Source organism: Syngnathus typhle, linkage group LG2 (assembly GCF_033458585.1).
Source record: "Syngnathus typhle isolate RoL2023-S1 ecotype Sweden linkage group LG2, RoL_Styp_1.0, whole genome shotgun sequence".
Lineage (NCBI taxonomy): Eukaryota > Metazoa > Chordata > Actinopteri > Syngnathiformes > Syngnathidae > Syngnathus > Syngnathus typhle.
Window position 1 is genome coordinate 8915628 of NC_083739.1, and position 13401 is coordinate 8929028.

Below are 13401 nucleotides of genomic sequence, written 5' to 3' on the forward strand. Positions count from 1 at the left end.
CACTAATATATATATATATATATATATATATATATATATACATATATAAAACAACACTAATGGCAAGAAAAAAAATCTGTCGCAAAAAGAAATATATGTATATATGTGTGTGTGTATATATATATATATATATATATATATATATATATATATATATATATATATATATATATATATATATATATATATATATATATATATATATATATATATATATATATCGCTTTGCTTATATATACAAACATGATTCTAAATTTCTAAATATGGTTCTAAAATGATGAATTATAGTATCAACATAGGCAGTCTATTTTTTTTTAAATCAATATTTGTGGTCAACGTAGTAGAAATAGTTTTTCCACTCCCAGGCCCGACTTAGGTTTTCATAATGCAGGTTCATACTGCAGGTCAGTCGGGATTTTTGGTCAACAAAACAGAAAGGTGCAAAAAGTAACAGTGGTCAAAAGAGCAGGAAACAGCCAGTGGCAAAAAGAAGATGCCTTGGAACTGAAAAATATACGGCGGTCAAGCACAAAATCAGTACACTCAGAGTGCTCAGTTCACCTACCATGGATGTTTTTGGAATGTGGGAAGAAACCGGAGCACCTGGAGGAAACCCACACTGGCACGGGGAAAACATGCAAACCCTACACGGGAAGGCCTCAGCCCCATTTAGCCATTATTAGTCTTTTTTCTTTTTCCAATGTGAACAACATGAAAAGATCATCCATACGAAAAAATCAGAACTGCACATAAGGATTTGCATTATGAGCATAACCTTTCAGAGCAAAGTGGTCAAATATTTAATGTTGGCATATCACTAATGGAATTTATTTTCATTGAATTCCACTTATTGGCTCAAGAGATATTCAGCATACAAGTGCTTTTTAAACGATTATTTAAGATTTCCCTCGGGAGAATCTGGCTTTTCATGCAAACAAACGGCAGGGAATTGAAGCGATTTAGTGAAAGGCTGTTGCAATGTGCCCTTAATTCGCTGGAAAGTTGACAGTGGGAACAGATGCTACACAGGTCCCCTGTCAGCCTCCAAAAAGTAGGCAAAGGCAGCCCATGCTTTGGGGTTTAGCACTAGCACTACCGGGGCCACCCTACTTTTAAAGCTTTGCCGCACAATTAAACGATGAAATTATGTAACTATAAAATAAACCCAATTAAACATTAAGCAGAAAACAGCTGCATCATCTTCCGACGAGTTGCGCTGTCTATTGTTGTGGAACCAGTGAGTTCATCTACGGTCCTTGGAAGAGCCCTGCCTGTTTTGTTGTTGTCGTTTAATCAGATGGTGACTTATGGTCCAGACCACAGCTGACAAGGTGAAACTCATTCACAGGCTGTGGCAAAAAGCAGACGGGACAGAATGTAGTGCAGGCAGAGCTACAAAAATAAACTGCCGCCGCTGTTTTGTAACGCGGCCAACGGGCTCACTGTAGCATTCCATAAAGCAGTGCTTCTCAAATAGTGGGGCGCGCCCCCCTTGGGGGGCGCGGTGCTATTCCTGGGGGGGCGCGTGTGACCCTGGGGAACAGGCTTTTTTTTTGGCAGTACTAGAATAAAGTGTAATTGCGCGTTTACTACAGCAGGGGGCAGTGGCGCTCTCATTGTTACTTCTGTCACGTTTGCGACAGTGCAACATTTTACGACTTACAAGACAAGTTAGGATAGTCACGGTGGGGAGGGGGGGCGCGAATAGTTTTCTTCTTGCTAGGGGGGGGCGTAACAGAAAATAATTGAGAAGCACTGCCATAAAGTGAGAATTACACCCTTTTTATTGAGCCCCTTATCGTCTTGTCCTTACACTCTTTCTCAGAGACAAAGAATAGGGCACCTTTTCTCTTTAAGCGCTCTTTAAGTATATACATCTATACAAACGAGGATGCAAACAATCAATACTTACTTAAGGGCAGGTCAATCCCGCCCGCTCTGTCAAATTGCCTGGACTTGAGTGTTACCGGTTGGTAGGTTGGAGTTCAATAAGATTGAATTGAAGTCAACAAGGCAAGATCAATCCATGTCAAGAATGCGTCTCACTCCACCTGGGGCGCCTGATGCATCGGACCTGAGATCCAAGTGAATGCGTGTACATTGAGATATGCGGTTGGACGGAGAAGCAAGAAGCGCTCCGAGGCTGAGTCGAGGGAAGAAGACGGCTCATCTTTTTGGGCGGTAGATTTCATATCAATGCTTGGAAGGGGGAAGAAATGCGTGTAGGATTTCAAGAAAAGTCATTATTTTTGTACTGAATTGTGAGATGTTTACAAAATGAGGCTGAGACTGCCAAACCTTTTCCGAAGTACACGCCAGAAGAATGTTTTAAATAGTTGGAGGAAAAATTGGATTCGGACCCGCAAAGGTTGTAATTAAACCACAAGGAAGAAAAAGCCTGGGAGCCTTCCGGGGAAATAAGCAGCGTTGTTGTGCTCATGGTCACTGGTGCAAGAAAATTCCATTGTGTCGACACACACACACTAACATGTTGCAGTGTGTGCAACTGATGCAATATTAATCAAATAAATAAAAGATCTCCTCTGTGTCAGACACATTGTCATTGCCGCTGATATGAGGTCACCAGGTCGGCAGTGCACCACTGGGAGAAAAGCATACACGGTTCAAACCCCGGTTTCGGCGGCTGGTCCCTCGAGACCGCCCGGCCCGGCCGGGGTTCTTCGCTTTGCTTATTTAACAAAATAATTGCTATGGAAACTACTGACAACATGGCCTGTGCCTTATGTGTTGAAACAATTTTTGGCAGTTGCGTTTCAAGTTCTAGCTAAGCACCGAATCGCAAAATTTAACGAGGTGCTATCCCTTATTAACACATGGATATTGGGGCTTTTGCCGGAGAAACGCGGCTGTTTGACTTTCTAGGCTGGGTTATTACTCCCATTTTTCTCCCCATCGCACTCGAGGGAGGGGCATAAGCAGCTACTTAAAAGCTTAGCTCGGCTCCTACTGAGGTCACGCCGGTGTTCCTATAAAACACATTGTCGCTATGACTGTAAAATGTGACCACGAGGACACGCTTGGATTTCGGAGGAAGTTTTCCGAAGTTTAGCTGAAGAGAGAGAGAGAAGAAACCCCATTACGTCCGATCCTCTTATAGGGATGGGTGAGGAGGGCTCTGCTGAATGCTAGCAGGCCTTTTGCTCCAAAAAATTGTTCAGTGTGTGCTGAAAGGCATTACCGCGGCACTCATTGTAGTCGCGCTAATCTGCGACGTGTGCATCACTAAGGATGACGCGCAAACAAGTTGAGGAATCTGCTTGTCCAAACCAAGTTGGAAGCCTTGTGCCCACTTTTCAACATTTGCAGCTCCGATTTCACAACACTTTTCTCACTCTTGAAATCCTGCTAAATGGCTTCAACGAATTTGTTAAATGCAGGCTTTTAGTGTCGTCTGTGAGTGTCCGCTCCTTAAAAAACGGGCGTGCATCAAGGCTCCTCTCAGATCTGGGTTCTGTTCTTGGCTTTGTTCTCTGTTTTATCTCTTGCTTGCTCCTCTCCCCCGGCCAGCTCTTGAAATCACATGGCACCGTGGAAATTATACTGCACTTAAGACTAATCCCATGGATCTACCTGTCAGGGAGAATTCCCTCGCAATACATGAAAGATGGTGCATTTTAGAGGGCAGGAGTAAAACAGTGTGGCACAAGCAACGACTCTTTGAGGCTCCATTGCATCACATCTTTAGCAAAAATGCCTCTTAAAAAGCATTCATGTTTAATAGTACACAAGTGCAGTGCGTTTACATTGTTCCCATTTTAGAATTAGATGTTTGCATGCTGTGGTGTTATGTTGTGTAACGTATTTTCCGGACTACAAGTCTCTCCGGAGTACAAGTCGCACCAGCCATGAAATGCATAATAAAGAAGAAAACGACATATATAAGTCGCACTGGAGTATAAGTCGCATTTTTGGGGGGAAAATTAAATTATACATGGGATGTGGTGACCATTTTGGACAAGCACTGCACATGGTGAACATAAACATTACTTTATGCAAAAGGCAAAGATGTTTCCCAGCGATATGCTAACAAATGTGTAAAAAAAAAAAAGGGTATTTCAATTTATGTTTCTACATTGTCCAGTGTTTGTCTGTAGCCACACAAAATTAATTGATTTATTTTGGTTCGGGGCTGGTGAAGCAATTCCATTTGTTTCAACAGGGGCTCATTAATTTGGCCTGCAAACGTTTTGCTTTAGGTTTCAACTCATTTGGAAAAGGCTATACAGGATGTGCTTGCTGTTTTGGCTATGATGCCCATCTAAGATGTGTGTATGAGGAAAAGGGACGTTAAATCAAACTTCCATGCGAACAAGAAAACAAATGCACTGAGCACACAATAGATTATTAAAGTTAAAAGTGACAGGAGGTTCTCTCTGTTGCTGCAGCTCGGCATTGTTAAGACTGGATGCCCATGTGAGGGCTCGAAATGTAGATGGGCTTGTCACTAACTGTAGCAAGAAATAGAAAGCTCTTAGCCCTATTGCACGCCAGAAAATGTTGCGTGTGAACAGAGAGGTCCAACTCTTTTATATTTTCTCTTGTGTCTTTTATGAAAACTCCATAGTATCTGACTCTTTTGCCGGTAGCGTGGTCTCATGCAACAAACTTTGATGGGTTTTACTTTTTTAAACAATCAGAATAATTTTTCACATAAATAGGTTTAAGTAATAATTGGAGGAGGAACGAGACAGCAGCCAAATTCATAGAGTATGTCAACTTTAATGCAAACTACGTTATAGGTCGACCTTGACAAAAATATTTTGAAATATAAGTGCATCAACAGTAAAGTGGAATGACTTTAGATAGTCAACATTGGTTTGGTTGACTATGTTTTGCAGTATATAAACTGTCATTTGGTTTTTGGCCAATCTAAAAGTGCCCGAGGGGGAATCAGAATGCTTTCCATCAGCAGACTGTAATATGTGCACATTTTAGTTGCCAGCACAGCATGGACCTTTATTGGAGAATAAATTAGAATGGACCTTAGGCTGTTATTCCAAAGTATGTGTTGATTTTATATGTAAACATTTGTGAACAACTGTGGCGTTTCATTAGCTTTAATTTCATTTGCTCCGGTTCTCTCTTGAGATGAATTTTGGCGGCTGGGCCTCCGTGTCTTTCTCTTTTTCTCTCTCTCTCTCTCTCTCTCTCTCTCTCTCTCTCTCTCTCTCTCTCTCTCTCTCTCTCTCTCTCTCTCTCTCTCTCTCTCTCTCTCTCTCTCTCTCTCTCTCTCTCTCTCTCTCTCTCTCTCTCTCTCTCTGTCTCTGTCTCTGTCTCTGTCTCTGTCTCTGTCTCTGTCTCTGTCTCTGTCTCTCTGTCTCTGTCTCTGTCTCTGTCTCTGTCTCTCTGTCTCTGTCTCTGTCTCTGTCTCTCTGTCTCTGTCTCTCTGTCTCTGTCTCTCTGTCTCTGTCTCTCTGTCTCTCTCTCTCTGTCTCTGTCTCTCTGTCTCTCTCTCTCTCTCTCTCTGTCTCTCTCTCTGTCTCTCTCTTGAGATGAAATTTGGCGTCTGGGCCTCCGTTTCTCTCTCTCTATCTCTCTCTCTGCCGCTCTCTCTCTCTTGCTATCTCTCTCTCTGTCACTCTCTCTCTCTCTCTCTCTCTCTCTCTCTCTCTCTCTCTCTCTCTCTCTCTCTCTCTCTCTCTCTCTCTCTCACGGTGCTGATGCAGTGAGGAAAGTGTCATTCGAGTGTACTTGTGTGTGCCTCTATTCTTTTGTGCATGCCGTGCTAGTGCATACATGAGAAAATCATCTGGCAGGATTAGTGTTTTCACATGCAAATCCTGGAGGATTTCAAGAGCCCTCAGAAAACCCGTATTTGACAGTTACATTGATTTGGGGAGAAGACCTCAATCACCATTGACAGCTTTCAAATTAGGAAAGCTTTCCATTCAAATTGAGTTGCTTCAACCACAATTGGCGACAGGACAGGGGTTATTGATGACTGAATATAGTGCTTTTTAAGTGTCTTATCTGTTTTGGAGCACTCTCATGTTGCCTGGAATGTGTCCAGAAGGTTTAATAACCACGTCATTTTTCAACAGATCAGCTGTCAAGCATCCACACCCTGAAGGTTGAAGGTCAATCACATGTCATATTGCTTACTGACTGAGTCTGATGCTCGGAGAAATTTTACGGTGGCACCTTGATATACAAGTGACACTTCTGAGTTTTTCTAGATATGAGCCTTTGTTCAGCCTTTTTTTTTTTTTTGCTTTGTCTTATGAGCCAAACTTTCAAATATGAGCCTTGTATGGTGGCTGTTCAACTCGGCTCAGAAGAAGCAATGCTTTGGCAGGTAGTCAATAATTCTTCCAAAGAGAGACTTCAAGCTCTTTATTGCAACAGCCAGTTGAGGATTACTGTTAAGCTAAACTCAAAGCAAGTTACAAATGCCCAACGAAAGGCCCTGCTAGCTTAATGCTACCATACAAAGGAAGACGCCATTCACATGCTAACAACTAGCATCCGTAGTGGCGGTTTTAGACTCTTTAAGCCATCTTATTGTGGTCTGAAACCTAAAGCCTGTGGTAAGGGGCATATTCTCCCGGGTGCTTAAATCAGAAAAGACGCGTTGCGACCCACTTATTGGGGCTGCCCAGATTCTCTGACATTTAAATGAGAGCGCAGTGCGTGTATTCTCCCAGTGTTTATCTTGCACAAGAAAAAATGAATCTGTCATCTCTCGAAGATGAAACATCTTATTGCACGTTTTGATTTAATGAACTGCTTTCATGCTCGACCGGTGATAGCCGTGTGACCGAGCGGCTGCTGATGTGCAGGTGGCTTGGAGTAATTGCCTGAAAGCTCAGCAAACAAAAATTGCGGTTATTCTAATGGTGGAAATGGTGAATTAGGATTTTGAATTATTTATTTTTATTTGACAAATCTTTAGAAATGCCACGCTCAGGCAACGCTTTAACAACTGCCGGCTTACTTGCTTTTTCAACCAATGGCTCCAAATATGTATTTAGTAATGAGTGCAGTCCTCTGATTGAGTTACTTTTATTTCATTTCTTGAATACAGAATGCAAAAACACATGCTCCTTCAAAGTAGCCTGTTAGATGAGCTGTCATTGGGGGCAATCAGTATCTAACATTCAGATCCATGAAATATAATCCAAATGGATCTCTTAGGAAAACTCCACAATCCTGGACTTGCTGGCATCCTCGTATTTCAGTGGCTGCGTGCTATTTCACCGGTTACGCCGGTGCGTGGGTGTGCCAGAATCCAAGACGGGAGAATCGCTGTGTCTTGAAAGTGAGTAAGGAATGTGGGTGAGCCAAGGAATTGACCGGGAGAATATGCCCCTAAATGTGGGCTTAATGTATTAGTGTTCTGTGTGTTGTAGCTTATATTTTCATAACATGGGGACTGCACCTCTATCTCACGAGGTTAGCTTCAAATTGAAGGTTCGTTGTTTGCTTGCTAGTTCAAGACAAATCGATAGCTGGATAAGTGCCCATGGTACTTTAATCACTGTCCCCAGAGAGACAACAAAAAGCTCAACTTTGTTCACCTAAGCAGTAGAATGTGACCAAAAGGATGAGGTATGAGGTGAAGCACGATGCGGCCGCGGCTCAGGTTTGACGAGACCCCGAGGGAGACTCTATGAGTCAATGCAATGTCATCTTAAGTGTCAAGACGCATTGGTGGTGAGTGAGTGTGAGTGTGTGTGTTCCTAAGGCATCTGAACGTCACACTTACATCGCACTAGCCATTTCCCGGTAATTGTGCAGAATTGGAAAGACAACACCACTTTTTTATTCAGAGAATCGAGCTGTTCGAATTTACAAAGTGGGACAGTGAGAAGGACGTAAAGACAGAAATACGAAGCCAAACGCACTTAAACGCATTGATCACAGCACAGATGGTGCGAGACCGCTAAAAGATGCACTTTGTGTGTTTTATTTTAGGCTATATTAGTCTAACTGCTGCGGAATAACACTCGTCAGCATCAGTTCTATCTTGGCTTGCGATTAGTATCTGCTGCGTGTGCACTTGACTCAAATATTGTGTCACAAGTTAAGATTCGTAATTTCAGATAAAGATCTGTTCTATAAACAATCGTTTTTATTTGTCCTGGAATGTCGTCACGAGAGCCGCATGCCTGTATTGGACTTGCGTTGTTCTCAACTTGGCCCATTCCTGATTCATGAGGTTAATTGTCTATTTTGGCATCTGTTGCACATCTCTGCCTATGGCTCTTAAATAGTCGTCAGTGTGCAGCCTCCTGAAAGTTGGGCAAGTGGAAAAGATGTGTGCTGGGAAAACACACTGCACATTAATCTCCCCGGCCCATTAGTCAAGACACTGATAAATCATGATCTCGGAGGGAATGAGAATGCATTTTCGCAGAGCGGTTCAGGCTATTCAATATGGCGTTGGACAAAAGCTTCTTGTGTCAACCGGGAAGACAATATGCCTTTGTTCTGGCTCTACAGAGGAGCCGACGTGTTGCCGAGGAAACCAACAGGTCAGATGCCTCAATGATGCACGAGGGCAGAGCGGAGAGCCCACAGGTGGTCGGATCACGGAGGGGCACGGGATCACTCATCAGAGTGAGCCATAGGCTTTGAGGAGAGCTATACAGGGAGTCTAATGAGCTTGCCTTGACAGGTTTTTCAATTTTACAAAGCATTGCTGCAGGCGTCCTCATTCTAGAAAGAGCAATACCATCTTACCTTTTCCTAATGTTTAAAGTCAATGTAGCAGCAGAAATGCTGAACCTCCTTTTTCACCATTAAAGCTCCATACAAGGTTGCTTGGCTGAGCTATTCATCAAACGACGGCTCCGGTAGTCTGGGCTGGGCTTGGGCGACATGATACATGCACTTACATCTGTGTTGAGTTTTTGCATGGGACTAGATTTCAGAACCACGCAGGAATGAATTGTGAGGTAATAATTGCATGCCGAAACGTTGTTGTCAGAAAAAGAAAATATGTACCTATTCAGCGTCCCTTATTTATTTATTTATTTATTTATTTATTTATTTATTTATTTATTTATTTATTTATTTATTTATTTATTTATTTATTTATTTATTTATTTATTTATTTATTTATTTATTTATTTATTTATTTATTTATTTATTTATTTATTTATTTATTTATTTATTTATGTTTTAAAGGACAGGCACCTAAATCAAAAAGGAAACTGCAAGCATTCATTTGGAATTTGAAAGCTGGTTTTCATTTTATAATCATTATTTTTATTAAGAAGATCCATCTGTGCTGTTTGTCATGATGATGATGATGTGGAGGCCCAAGTGCTGGGTGGCAAGATGGGTGAGGGGGAATAATCTGATAAATTAATTGATATCTTTAAGTAGCTTTAATAGCTCTAATATTTAAAAACCTGCAGCTAATCCACGTGTAACAGTATTGGAATTGCTACCTGCCGATCTCATTCACGGACAATCGGAATTGGAATCGAATAAAACCCCGATTGAAACACCCTTAACAAGAACATGTGGGATTACAAATACCATGAATCACTGTTGTAAAACACAATATGTCCACAGCCTGTCAAGCAATCCCAAATTTTAATCTAAAAAATATATTTATTGCGTGTGTGTGTGTTGTGTTCTTGCGTGCGTGCGTGAGTGCGTGCGTTCGTCAGTGGGTGACTCACTCCTGGATTACTTGTGCCCTGAAATAGGCAGAGGCTTGTAATTGAATATTTGTCTCATTCTTTGTAATATATTCAACCTTTGCGCTTCATCTATAAAACCGAGAGGATTATAACGGGAGTAAACACTGATGTCACTCGCGTTATGCATGAAAAATGGGGTGCATTCAGAGACCGCTTGCAAACTAGACAATTTCAAACTTGTACAGAAAAAAAACACCATCGATGCATGAAATGTTAATAGCTACAAAATGTGGGCTTTCTAGTGATCCATATAACAGATGACATACAAGAAAATGATAGGGGTGAATCACTTTGCTGTTTTACTTCATTGCAGTCAATGACTGGTGCATCTGAACACTTGTTGGTCACTTGCTTAAATATTCAATTAGCTTATTATATAGAGAGGCTTAAATGAGAGATTTTAACCAATTACCTTTAAACACACTTGTACACTTAAAAATTCTGGAACAAAACACTGAACAAGAATGATAATCAGACCCACAATAGCAATTTTACTTTCTTTTCATCAGTCATCTGAGCTGTTGTGTTTTTGCTGCAGCTGTGCCACAGGTTATTGATCTTGGTAATAAATTATTAAATGTTTTCACGTACCCCCTGCAATATCCTGAAGTACCCCTGGGGGTACATGTACCCCTGCTCTGGAAACGCAGGCTTAAATAATAAACAATACAATACTGCAGCACTGGGTATACTGTATATAAACAGATCAATGGTGTGGAAATTGTAAAATGTTTTGTGTTCAGTTATTCTGTTTTTTTTGATGAAATAAAAACACACCAAATATGTTTTTAGCTCTATTATTATTTCACAGCATTTTGCTGATATTTTGAGTTTTTACCATGATACTGGTTTAGTACTGCTATCAATTTTATGCAGGTCAGGTGATTCAGTGCCTGACACAACTCTATCAGCTTTGAGCTATTCTTTGAGTATTCTTCTCAGTCCCGCTGCATTGCAAACTTACTGCGTAAAACCCACTGGATTTCTTATACATGGGCATGACGCAACAGTTGCCTCACACCAAGGAGATTCAGCTTGTGTGGTGTTCACGTTGGACCCTCCAGCATCATCCCACAGTCAAAAATGTGCACATGCACTGAGAGACGGTCAGGGAGGAAGTTGTGACCCTGTACAAGATAAAAGGCCGAAGGATGCCTTGCAATTGCAGTTGACTCAACTCTGTGTTTCCAGCGTAAGCGACCTGCAAAAATAAAACAAAAATTCGTCGGAAACATCTTATTCAAAGGTTATTAAACAAAACTTTGCTTTTAGTGATCTGTGAGCGCCAAAAGACACCGCTTGACAATAGATACGATTTTTAGCTATAATTAAAGTAGTTATGTTTGAATACGAGTGTCACACGCAAAGCACTTAATCATAGTCAGATATGTAATCATAGGAATTATGTTTTCATTCCTCTTAGGTTTCTTTGTAAGTTCTCCAGGAGAAATTGTGTGAGCCTTTGTTCTTAATTGCCAATTAGGGACACTTTCTATCAATAGCACTTGTCCTTTACAGTTAGTCATTGATGAGTTATCTTCTGCATCACAAGGAACTTTTTTGCCAGAAACCTTCCCACTCTCCAATTGCAAACTCCTGCGCTCCACCCACATATTCCCAACACACCATATGTTTTAAATAACCATCTCATCGGCCATGTTAAACCACTAGTGCAAACAATTGATTGCATAGTTCTCTGACTTGTTATTCTATCACATTTTTTAACAAGCCTTTCATTTTTGGACAGGTAACTACTTTCATGTTTTTCAATTGATCTGTTCGAAGATTGACAGAATCTTCATTTGCTGTACCAAATTTATCGTCATTTAGAGCACCTGAAAATAAAATCCTTCTATATCCTTACAATTTTTACATTCCCCTAATTCCACATTTTTTCTCCACATTAAAATGACAAAATTTAGACTTGTCACATTTCATCAACAATTCAGATCAATCAAATATTGTCAAATTTTGCACATTGCAAAAATTCCACTTTTATTCTACATTAAAAATCCACATTTTCCACATGACTTAACCATTACAACTACAACATATGTTGTACACATTCCAAAAAACCTTACATCCCACAATTTCCAAATTTTTAGTTGAGATATTTTCTACATTACTCCTCTCAACATTTCTTGACCCAACGAAACGATTCCAACCACAAAATACTTTCCACATGACCAACAATTGCCCAAATTCCCACTTTTTACTGTAAAATTCCATATTTTCCACACTAAGATTCCCAATTTAGACATTGCACATGATACCCACTTACTTCAACATTACTGAACTCAACAATTAAACTATTTTCCACATTCCAACAGTCCCAAAATTCCACTTTTAACTTCGCAGCATTTCGGTTTCATCTTAAGCTTTTCAGCTTTCACTATTGAAATTGTCGGTTTGTATTTGCTTTAACATTTTTGACATATCGTCCAGAGTTTCAGTGCAGCTCTCCTGTTGATCGCCCGATGCATCAGGTTAAGCCTCAACTTGAAGCATTGTAACCCCAGCGCGTTTGCATGAATATTACTTTCTGAAAATGGAATACCAGCTTGTGATCCTTGCCCGAGGTTGTTCATCTGCAACAGATTTGAGATGATTTGCAAGAGAATATTTTGACATACATACAAATAGTGCATCGTTATAAAACAGTTGATCCAATACTTGAGCTGTGTTATTTGACAAGCTAATGAATCATTTTGATTGTCACTGTCAGAGAGCTAATAGTACAAAAATACGTAGACGTTGCAGTTGTTAACAGAGTTAAGTGTCCTGGGAGAGTAAATCAGATGTCAGAATTCATCAAAGACACACCTAGGTTCCTTGTGGAACCGAAAGTTTATTGACATTGCGCACCATTAATTTGAGCATCAGCTCGTTAGCTACAAATAATTGACAATAAATTTCCTTTAGTGATTGCGACCTTTTTCCCGGTAGAACTTTTACATCCTCATGAGTCACCTGCAGCAGCCTGAAATCCCTTGGCTTCTCTGCTTGGCTTATGCTTAGCTGAACGGCATTGTCGTCTCAAATCCTTCAACGCGTCAAGGTTAGTGTGCAGTACCAAAAGCCTCCACGATATATACCGTTGGAATGTTTTGGGTTGCAAAAGGTCTGTCTGTGGAGCACGAGTTCAACCACAATGAGGGAGGATGAATTTTCTTGAAGGCGACATCATATTGCAGCACTAAGTACAGAATGATTTGTATTAAACCTGCAGCAGTTTAAATACTTGAGCCAATGGACTGTGCATGGCTTTTCATCTCATTGGTGTAATGTCAGCTATTCACTGTGCTAATATGCGTGATACTTCGAATTGATGCCGTTGCTTCTATTCTGCACCTTCTTCCCCACACATTTTATGAAGATGATCACATTCGAACTGTCCACTAGGCACCACTTCATAAAATGAATCATTTTCATTTTCTTGCTTCTTGATACACAAAAGCACAGTAAATTTTCAATGCAGGTGCACATGAAAATGCAGCTATAATGGTCAAGAAAAGCAATCCTATTCTTTCCTGAATCAGCTTATATAAGCTGAAGGGCATGGCATCAAGCAGCAGAAGAAATGGGGCATAAGAAATAGTCATCAGTCTTTAAGTACTGATACCTTGCCTTGCGATACGAAATTACCAGGTCAGTTAATCGAAACACTTCATTGAGAGGAATGCCATGAATCCATTCCTACCCCCTAAAAAAAAAATAATAATAACAC

The 13401-nt window shown here is 40.6% G+C and overlaps 1 protein-coding gene across 3 annotated transcripts in view; it reads left to right on the forward strand.

Moving 5' to 3' along the window:
* The window catches only part of LOC133150008 (metabotropic glutamate receptor 7), a 94881-nt gene that overhangs the window by 14768 nt on the left and 66712 nt on the right, over positions 1–13401 (forward strand). The window lies entirely within an intron of this gene.